We start from the raw sequence: 10776 nt of genomic DNA, 5'->3' as shown, positions 1-10776 counted from the left end.
GGGGATCAGAGCAGTGCTTCTTAAAGAAATCCAGATATTTAAGGGCAGGACAAAAATTCAAACTAAGACCTTTTTATTCCCAAGAAATGTTTTCTCTGTTTTATTGCATCCTCATTTGATCAAAAGTCGTAGCAAATTCTCTTCATAATAGATGTTGGTGTCACCCTGCCCCTCAGACATTGCACCACACCACCCTCAGACTCTTTATTTTTTTTTTTTTAATTTTTTATTGTTGGTTGTTCAAAACATTACAAATTTCTTGACATATCATATTCCACACTTTGATTCAAGTGGGTTAGACTCTTTAAAATGACATTTTCATAGCGGCCCTCCCTGCTCAAGAGGTGTGGTCTCTTCCCCCTGATTTTTCATGCCATTGAGGACCTTTCCAACCAGGTCTCACCTTACCCAAATCAAACTGTATTGGGCCAGAGTGGGTAGACTCCTGATCCTCACTCGAATTCATCACTCATACTTTATCCTTTATTTGCCACATTCCTCCCTTCTGGAAAGTTCTCCCCATTCACCATCCATATCTTTTACAAATGAGGAATGAACCCCCTAACAGTCTCAGTTCTCCTCTCTACCATGAGAAACCTGCTTTTGCTGATGAGCATGCTTAGACCCATCCCACCTTCCCTTCTTGGCCTGGAATGATCCTTACCTTCAAGATGGACTGCCTCTCAGGAGCCAGGGGTTCTTACATTTCTAAAGGTGACAGAATAATCAGGGAACCCGAGAGGGCTCAGGCTCTGCTGCAGAGGACCTTTGCTCATAAACAGGGGGAAAGTGGCTCATGCACACACACTACACTTTCCCTTGAGGGGCTGGTATGAACCCATTTCTCCAACTCATGAATCAATGTCCCCTGAAGGACAGTGATATTAGCCACATGTCACCCCCAGAAAGCAAGTAATTTTATTGCTGGTAGAATCATCTTCCCTTCATCCAAATTGGGGCCTTTTTGGTAGGTACAGAGAGCTAGGGGCCAGAAAGAATCCTGGGGTACTGAAAGAGAAGTGACATCCAGTGTCATCTTTAAAAAGCCACTGAGCATGCTTGACATGCTTCGTGCTTTAACATCCACAATGCTACATGGCTGTTAGCGCTCAAGGTTTATTTTCCTTTTTATTGCTTATGTTTTATGGCATTTAATTTCTCCAATTTTCACACTGGCTCAGGTACCATAATGCAATTCTGGGTCAAAGGTGATTTTTACACATGAAGAGAGCCTTTTCAGAAAAGAACTATTCACCTGAAGTAATTAGCCAGCGGTTCTTGTCTCTATTCTCATGACAGCATATCTCCTCCTGCCAAAATGGGACTCTCTCTGGAATGTGGGCCTCCACATGGGCACAGCTCCCATTTGCAGGTCTGGGTGCAAGCAGACGGGCCACCACCTTGTATTTACCATGAATGAGACTCCGAGGATTGTCCCAGGCTTTCAGCAGCAAACCCCACTGGAAACCTTTCAGTGCGGCCAGAGCCTGCCAGACATTCATATCAAAAATCCACAGGCTTTACTTAACTCTCCCTGGAAGGAAGGATAAAGGTTACAAAATAATGAGGAAGAGCTCTGCTGAGCAGGAACCCAAGAGTCACAACCTCTTTGTTAAAACTGACAAAAGAGTTGGAAGATAAACTCTATGAGGAGCAGAATCGGGGCTATTTAACCTGCCGAAGGGGAAGCTGGAAGGGAACAGAATCACAGGATTCATGCATATGAAGGGGTATTATAATAGGGGATGCTGAGCAGCTGCTCCCCAATTCCTCTGAGGACAGGTAAGAAATGGGCTTCAATAGCAGCAGAAGGATTTGCAGGCATTTGAGTACCTTGGAAACGATGAGCATTACGACTTAGAAAAAGCGAGTCCTAATCTCTGCCCCTCCCTTGGCCAGCTGACTAGATTCCTCTGTTTTCTCAGAAATTAGAATGGGATAGCAGTCTCCCACCTGGTGCCATAGGATTGCAGTGAGAATAAAAGCAGTAATAGGCACAAAATCGCATTTTAAAAAGTGAAGGGAGCTGGGGGTGTAGCTCTGTGGTAGAACCCGTGCCTTGCATGTGCTTGAGGTCCTGGGCTCAATCCCCAGTACTGGGGGAAGAAAAAAGCAAAGAGTGTTAGAAAAATTTAAGTAATTATTATTCCAATTTTGGCAAATAATAGATGAGGGGTTGATAATAAGTTTCAGAAATACTGCATAACTTACCCTCTGACCTCATTGTGTAAAATACATTCAGTACATAGGTACATCTATTTCTCAAAAGCCAAACAGATTAAGACAGTCATGAAAATGTCACATTCTCAATTTTTTTTTTTAAGCAAGGATTAAACCCAGGGGAGCTTAACCACTGAGCCACATCCCCAGCTCTTTTTAATTTTCTTATTTTTCAGACTGGAGCTCACTAAGTTATGTAGGGCCTCACTAAGTTTCTGAAGCTGATTTTGAACTTGCAATTTTCTGGCCTCAGCCTACAGAGGAAGGCACCACCATGCTCAGCCTCAATTCAACCATTATGGAAAGCAGTATGGAGATTCCTCAGAAAACTTGGAATGGAACCACATTTGACCCAGCTATCCCACTCCTCAGTTTATATCAAAGGACTTAAATAAGCATACTACAATGTTACAGCCACATCAATGCTTATAGCAGTTCAACTTACACTAGCTAAGCTATGAAACCAACTTAGATGTCCTTCAGCAGATGAATGGATAAAATAAATGTCACACACACACACACACACACACACACAATGGATTATTACTCAGCCTTAAAGAAGAATGAAATTATTGCATTTGCTGGTAAATGGATAGACCTGAAGAATAACATGCTAAGCAAAATAAACCAATCCCAGAAAAACCAAAGACAATGTTTTCTCTGATATACAGATGCCATTTCACAATGTGGTGTGGGATGCGGGGTAGGGAAGAATAGAGGTACTTTATATTAATACAGGGGGTATGGGAGTAGGAAAAATAGTAGAATGAATCAGACATTATTACCCTATGTACATATATGACCACACAACCAGTGTGATTCTTTATCATATACAACCAGAAGAATGAGAAGTTACACTCCATTTATGTATGATGTGTCAAAATGCATTCTACTGTCATATAAAACTAATTAGAACAAATTTAAAAAAATTTTGAAAAAAAATTTTTTTAAACAGGCTGATTTGGGCCTAAAATCTAAGTAACTTGCTAGGAAATGCTGAAGTATGTGTGAGTGTGAACACATGTACCTGAAGACACAGTGTTGATGCTGTGTCCTAAACGTCTGTGTCCCCCAAATTCCATACATTCAACCCCATCACCAGTGTGATGATATTAAGAGGTAGAACCTTTGAGAAGTGACCGATCATGCTGGTAGAGCCCTTGTGAATGGAATTAGTGACAGAATAAAAGAGCCCCTGAGAGCTGCCTTGTCCCTTCCGCTATGTGAGGACACAGCTGGAAAGCACCATGTATAAATCAGAAAGAAGGTCCTCAACAGATGCCTTTGTGTTGGATTTCACAGCCTCCAGAATGGTGAATGATAATGTCTGTCATTCATGGTGTTTTGTTATGGCCGCCCAAACAGAGTCAGATAGTTAGGATAATGTCACGTTTTTCAATTCTCTTTTGAAAAGTCAGCTAGGCCTAAAATCAAAGTCACTTCATAGGAAATGCTGAAGTATATGAGAGAATAACTTAGTTAATGGATCTTACTACTGAATACTAATGTCCAGAATTTAATTACCTTGGGGCTTTCACAGACTTTACCAAAGCACCAAAATATAACATCTAAGCAGCTGACATCAGTTTATATCTAGAAAAAACAAAAGAATCAATGGGAAAACTACCAAAAATATAGCAAAATAGTAAATTAACATGTTTGATGTATACAAATAAGTACTTACAATAGAAGAAAATGCTGCTTTTGTGACATCAAAATGTGAAATAAAATATCAAGGAGCAAACATAATAAGAAAATACCCAAATCCTATGTGAGGAAAACTACAAAGCACTCCCTAAAATCCCAAAAGCACCCTTGAAGAAATACAAAGACTGTTTTAGTCAGCTTTTTCGCTGTTGTGACTAAAGGATCTGACCAGAAAAACTAGAGAAGAGGAAAAGTTTATTTGAGGACTCACAGTCTCAGAAGTCTTAGTCCATAGAAGCCTGGCTCCATTTCCCGGGGCTTGAGGTGAGGCTGAACATCATGGCAGAGTGTGTGGCAGAAGGAAGCAGCTCACATCATGGTGATCAAGATATCATGTACAACCAGAAGAATGAGAAGTCATACTCCATTTATGTATGATGTGTCAAAATGCATTCCACTGTCATATAAAACTAATTAGAACAAATTTTAAAATCTTTAAAAAAAAATTTTTTTAAACAGGCTGATTTGGGCCTAAAATCTAAGTAACTTGCTAGGAAATGCTGAGCGAGACTCCACTCTCTAGATACAAATATATACACCAAAGCCACACCCTAATTTCACCTCCTCCAGACACACCCTACCACTTCAGTTGCCAGTTAATCCTATTGGGGGATTAAATACCTGATTGGGTTAAGAATCTTAAATCCAATCATTCCTCTGAAACTTCTTGCATCTTCTCACACTCGAGCTTTTCCGAGACACCTAACATCCAAACCATAACAAAGACATACCATATGTTGGCATTTCAGTTCTTAGGAAGTAATTTATATTAAAAAAAAAAAAAAACACCTCATGCCTATGTAATTTTTTCTGGCAAAAATCAAGCTTATTACAAGGGACATATAAAAGAACAAAGCAAGAATAACCATTAAAAAAAACTTAAAAAAAAAGAAATATGGGGAGTACAGGAAGCTAGCTGATATATAATAAATCCTCTATAATTAAAAACAGTGTGGTATTGGCACATGAAGAAGGAAACCAAAGGACAAAATAGAAAATTGAGACATAGACCAAATTGCACATGGAAATTTAGTTCATGATAAAGGAGGCTTCACAAGTCATTAAAAAGAGTTGATAAGTGCTGAGAAGATAACTGAAAAGTCAAGTTAAAAGGATAAAATTGGATGCATTCCCCATACTATATGTTCCTAGAATCCAAGTGGATTAGAGATTTAAACATAATTCATAAAGCTATGAAAATATAAGTGGATTATTTTAAAATTAGAGAAGTCATTGTTCCCAGTATGATTCAAAAATCCAGAAACAAGTAAGAGAAAATAGTAATAAAGCAACATCAAATATAAATTTAATAACATGTTTATAGATAAGTCAAACACCATGAGCAAAATAAAACTACAAAACATTATTAATATACTAAAAAAAAATCACTGCAATCTACATTCTTAAGTGATGCAGTGGTAAATCTTAAGTGAATTTTATCTCAATTTTTTTCAAAAAAATTGGCTAACAATATAAACAATTCATCAAAAAAGGAAAGCAAAATAGCTGTAAATATATAGAAAAATGTTCAACTTATAAGAGGAAAGAAAATATGTAGTGAAAGAATTCTAGAAATATTGCAGTAATAGTAGGATTTTTAAAAATTTTTTCCTTAATTGCCCCATGAAAACTTTCCAAGCAACAAGGATAACAATACCAAAAACCTGGGGCTGATAACCAAACCTGGAAAGAGGTTCTGCAAGATATGATTTGCAAGTATGTCTAAGGAGTGCAATATGATATGTAAGGTTTGATGAAATTTAAACAGTCTGGGCTCTGTAAATTCTCAACAAAACAGAATTTCCTTCCAAGATGAAGCCTCACTCTGAGGAGAAACTTATGGAGTAGAATCAAACAAAACAATGGTGAAGAAGCAAAGAGAAAACTTAAAGCAGAGGCAGAACTCAAGCAAGGTTTGTTGTTTTCTTGTTGTTGTTGTATTTCTTGTTTTGTTTGGGGTTGGGGTGTTGGGTTATTTTGTTGTTTGGTTAGTTGGTTTTTTGTTTTTGTTTTTGTTTTTGTTTTCTGTTGGTACCAGGGGCACTTAACCTCTGAGCCACACCCTCAGCCCTTTTTAAATTTTATTTTTAGACAGGATCTTTCTAAATTGCTTAGGACAATTTAGTTGCTAAGGCTGGCTTCAAATTCAAAATCCTCCTGTGTTAGCCTCCTGAGCTACTGGGATTACAGGCATGTGCTACCATGCCCAGTTATTTTGTTGTTTTGTTTTATCATTTCACAGAAACAACACAGGGGACACTCCAAAGCCAAGATTTTAAAAATAATATGCTGGCCAATTCTTCCCTTACAAAAGACGAGAAAAATTATTTCTCTTTTTAAAAATGAACAAAACTACAACCTACTATTTTAAAAGCCAAAATAAATGTAATAGAATATATAAAATAACAACTTAAGTCAGAATTATAAATTAGGTGATTTGAGAAAGAATTTGTGTGTGTGTGTGTGTGTGTTGCTGGGGATTGAACCCAGGGCCTTGTGCATGCAAGGCAAACACTCTACCAACTGAGCTATACCCCAGCTCAAGAAAGATTTTTAAAGGAAGTGATAGTGCTTAGAAACAAAAGAATATTTTACATCAGAAAATAAGTCTAAACTTTAAAAAATAAAAAAGCATCCCTTTAGAAAAAATAGAAAATGAAAACCTGAAAAAAATTTCAAAAAGAAATGAAGAAAGTGCTAAAAGAAGTTTGAGAAAATTTCCAAATCAAAAAACAGATAAAAGCAATCCAAGATTTGTATAAATTTTGAATAAAACCTTAACAATGGAACAAAAACTATAATTCAATAAAAGCTAAAATTAAACACACTCACATATACACATTCTGAAGAATTAGCTCAATGGTAGCTTGTGTGAGATGCTCAATTTGATCCCCAGCATCATAAAAAAAGAGAAAGAAAGAAAGAGAGGAAGGAAGGAAGAAAGGTAGGAAGGAAAGGAGGGAAGGAAGGCGGGAGGGAGGAAGGGAGGGAGGGAGGAAGACAGGCTTGATTCCCTGAAACTGCAACATATTAAGATACATATTGAGACACCACACCACACTACCTTCCTAGGAATATTGGCCCAGAATGACCAAAATCAAAACATAGTCTAGTGAAATTGGAATTTTAAAAAGAAAAATATCTTTAGCATCTAGGCAAAAGAACCAGGTCACTTATAAGGGAAAGAAAAATCAAAATATCACCTGAGTTTTTGACAATAATGCTGTTCATAATGTTTCATTATCAGAAAGTAATTAGGCAACGTTTTTAGGCAACTCAAGAAGAGAAAGGTAATGATTTTATATCCAATCATGGATTTTATTCAGTTAAACTGACATTTAAGTACAAAGGCAACACAAATAAAATTCTAAACATGCAAGAATTCAGGGACTATTGTACCATTAAACCCTTTCTAAAGTATCTGCTAAATATAGGGAGATACGCTGACATAAGAACTGGACAAAAACTAAATGGAGGCTAAAGAAAAAGAAAGCACAGCACATAGGCTCTGACAACATAATAATGTGTATTTCTCAACTGTGGAGGGAAAACAGAGATTATGTACGAAATGTAGAATAAACTCACTTATTATAGGTATGCCCTCGTAGTAAAAGGATTTTACTTTAGAAGTTGGGAGTACATAGGAATGAACAAGGCACTATCTGATTTTAACACCACTTTGAATGGGAAATCAATAGAAAATAGGGTATATAAAAAACTCAAAAAGCTAAGCACCAAAAAAACAAATAACCCAATCAATAAATGGGCCAAGGACCTGAACAGACACTTTTCAGAAGATGATATACAATCAATCAACAAATATATGAAAAAATGTTCATCATCGCTAGCAATTAGAGAAATGCAAATCTCACTCCAGTCAGAATGGCAGCTATTATGAAGACAAACAACAATAAGTGTTGGCAAGGATGTGGGGGAAAAGGTACACTCATACACTGCTGGTGGGACTGCAAATTGGTACAGCCAATATGGAAAGCAGTATGGAGATTTCTTGGAAAATTGGGAATTGAACCACCATTTGACCCAGCTATCCCTCTCCTTGGTCTATACCCAAAGGACTTAAAAACAGCATACTACAGGGACACAGCCACATCAATGTTTATAGCAGCACGATTCACAATAGCTAAATTATGGAATCAACCTAGATGTCCTTCAATAGGTGAATGAATAAAAAAAATGTGGCATATATACACAATAGAATATTACTCAGCAATAAAAGAAAATAAAATCATGGCATTTGCAGGTAAATGGATGGAGTTAGAGAAGATAAAGAATGCTAAGTGAAGTTAGCCAATCATAAAAAACCAAATGCTGAATGTTTTCTCTGATATAAGGAGGATGATTCATAGTGGGATAGGGACAGGGAGCATGGGAGGAATAGACTAACTCTAGATAGGGCAGAGGGATTGGAGGGGAAGGGAAGGGGCATGGGGTTAGAAATGATGGTGGCATATGATGAACATTATTATTCAAAGTACATGTATGAAGACACGAATTGGTGTGGAAATATTTTGTATTCAACCAGAGATGTGAAAAATTATGCTCTATATGTGTAATAAGAATTGTAATGCATTCCCCTGTCATATATAAATTAAAAAAGAAAGGAATGGGGGAAAAAAACCTACATACATATAAAAAGACTTATTGTTTATCAAAAAAAGGAGAATGATAATTTATATTAACTTGCTCATATTATTTAAAAGATATATAAGCCATTAAAAAAAGAAAGGAAAAAAATGTTTCCTACAGAAAAGAGGATAGGATAAGGATAGAGAAAACAAAGACAAAAATTTTACTTCATTGAATGTTTCTTTTTTTTTTTTGAAGATTTCATTTTTAAACCAAATAAATATTTCATATAATTATAAAACAAAATAAAAATTTACTAAATCTGAAAGTAAAAAAAAAATTAAATGAACCTAGATGTGTATCTAGTTGGTGGGAAAATAACAGAGAAGATACCTTCAAAATTTACTTTTAAGCACAGCAATTTGGCTGTTTGTTTCTAACAAGACATATCCTAATGACAAAGCAACTGTAAAAATATCTTAAACTCTTTTTTTCAATCAAATTATTGATTGCTGTGGTGTTGGTAAAGATTTTCTGAGGCTACTGTGTACATATTATGGGAGAAAAAACAGTTGAGCAATTTCGTTGTTGTCATGGAGAAGACAGATTTTTGGCTTAGAAGAAAGGAAATACTGATGTAAAATTGGTTTATAAAGGTCTGTTGTTCTAAATTTTAATTTGAAGTTATCAGTATAATCTATTTTATCTTAAATAAAAATTCCTAGCTGTAGCGTGGATGGTGCATGCCTATAATCCCAGTGATTCAGGAGGCTAAGGCATGAGGATTCCAAGTTACAGGGCAGTCTAAACAACTGAGCAAGACCCTGTCTCAAAATAAAAGAGCTAGAATGCAGCTCCATGGTAGAGCATGCCAGAGTCCAATCCCCAATACAAAAAAAAAAAGACATCCTGACCTCTGTCTATTGACAAGGACTGAAAGCAGTGACTTACCCAGTATACTGAGCACACCTACTGCCTAGATTATGGTTCCTAAATATCTTCTCACTAAAAGAAACCAGAGTTTCTTAAAGATATGGCAGAGTCCAGATTTGGGGCAGGAAATGTATAAGATAAGCCTAAACATTTTGTTACGCCAGAAATCAAGGAAGATACAAAAGATTTATTGGAACTGTGTCAGAAACAAACAAAAACAACAATGAAACCCCTCAGGATTCAACTTGAGGACCCAATTGGCTAAAGACAGGACTATTTGAGTATTAACAGGCTGATATTCCAAATGGATTGAAGCACAACAAATATTATTAAATCCATGAGTTCATATGATTTTTTTAAATCCCATTGATCACCTGGAGAGGACATCACTTAAAATCAAGCAGCAAAATTCAAATTGGAAACTGTAAGATGAAAAATCTAGTTCATTCAGTTTTTTTTAATATTTATTTTTTAGTTGTAGATGGATACAATATCTTTAAAAATATGGAACATTTCACGAATTTGCGTGTCATCCTTGTGCAGGGGCCATGCTAATCTTCTCCGTATCGTTCCAATTTTAGTATGTGTGCTGCCGAAGCGAGCGCGTTTATTCAGTTTTTAAAAATTGCAAGAAAAGAAACAAAACTCAACGTGATATAGATTAAAAGATCTTTAGGACATATATCAAATAATGTGGACAGAAAAGTTTTCAGGAAAACTTGGAAAAAATCTGACAAGATGTCTGACGATATCAAAGACTTATTATTCATATTTTATAGAGATGTTAACATTGTATTGTTTTTTATTTTAATAGTCTTTATCTTTTAGAGGAACATAGAGACATATTTCCAGCTCTGAAAGGGATCTCCCTAAAATTCACATTCTTTTGAATCCTTAGAATGTGTTTTTATTTAAGGTCATTACAGATGCAATTAGTTAAGATGAGGTCATACTAAAGTAGGATGGTTTTTAATCCAATACCATTGCTGTCCTAAAAGAAGAGAAGACACAACACAGAGACACGGGGAAGACACATGAATACGAAAGTTGTACTGCTCTAAAGGGAAGGAAAACCAGCACACAAAGGTCAGAGTGAGCTTTGGAAGACTTTTCCTTAGTGCTGCAAAAAGCAGTCAGAATTTTTCAAGTTTAATTTTTAGAATTAGGAAGATTGGGGGGGGGGGGTGCTCAGTATCAAACCCAGGTTCTCACACGTGCTCAGGGGAGAATAAATTTCTGTGGTGGTAAGCAAACCAATCTGTGGTAGTTTGTTAGGGCAGCTGTAGGACATAAATGTAGATGTGTCTCAGATTTGCTTCCAAGTAACAA

At 36.3% G+C, this 10776-nt stretch overlaps 2 non-coding genes across 2 annotated transcripts; both read right to left on the bottom strand.

Moving 5' to 3' along the window:
• Positions 1 to 6395: 6395 nt before the first annotated feature.
• Positions 6396 to 6461, bottom strand: Trnaa-ugc (transfer RNA alanine (anticodon UGC)). Its single transcript has one exon. It is a non-coding gene; the product is annotated as a tRNA-Ala (tRNA).
• A 3484-nt stretch (positions 6462 to 9945) lies between these two features.
• On the bottom strand, positions 9946 to 10052 carry LOC124100643 (U6 spliceosomal RNA). The gene has a single exon (XR_006854369.1). It is a non-coding gene; the product is annotated as a U6 spliceosomal RNA (small nuclear RNA).
• Between the last annotated feature and the right edge of the window lie 724 nt (positions 10053 to 10776).

The sequence above is a fragment of the Marmota monax genome, unplaced genomic scaffold (assembly GCF_021218885.2).
Source record: "Marmota monax isolate L192 unplaced genomic scaffold, Marmota_monax_Labrador192_F-V1.1 WCK01_AAM20220418_F8-fsc00130, whole genome shotgun sequence".
Classification (NCBI taxonomy): Eukaryota; Metazoa; Chordata; class Mammalia; order Rodentia; family Sciuridae; genus Marmota; species Marmota monax.
The sequence above is the reverse complement of the archived record's forward strand: the minus strand, read 5'-3'. Positions and strand labels throughout refer to the sequence as shown.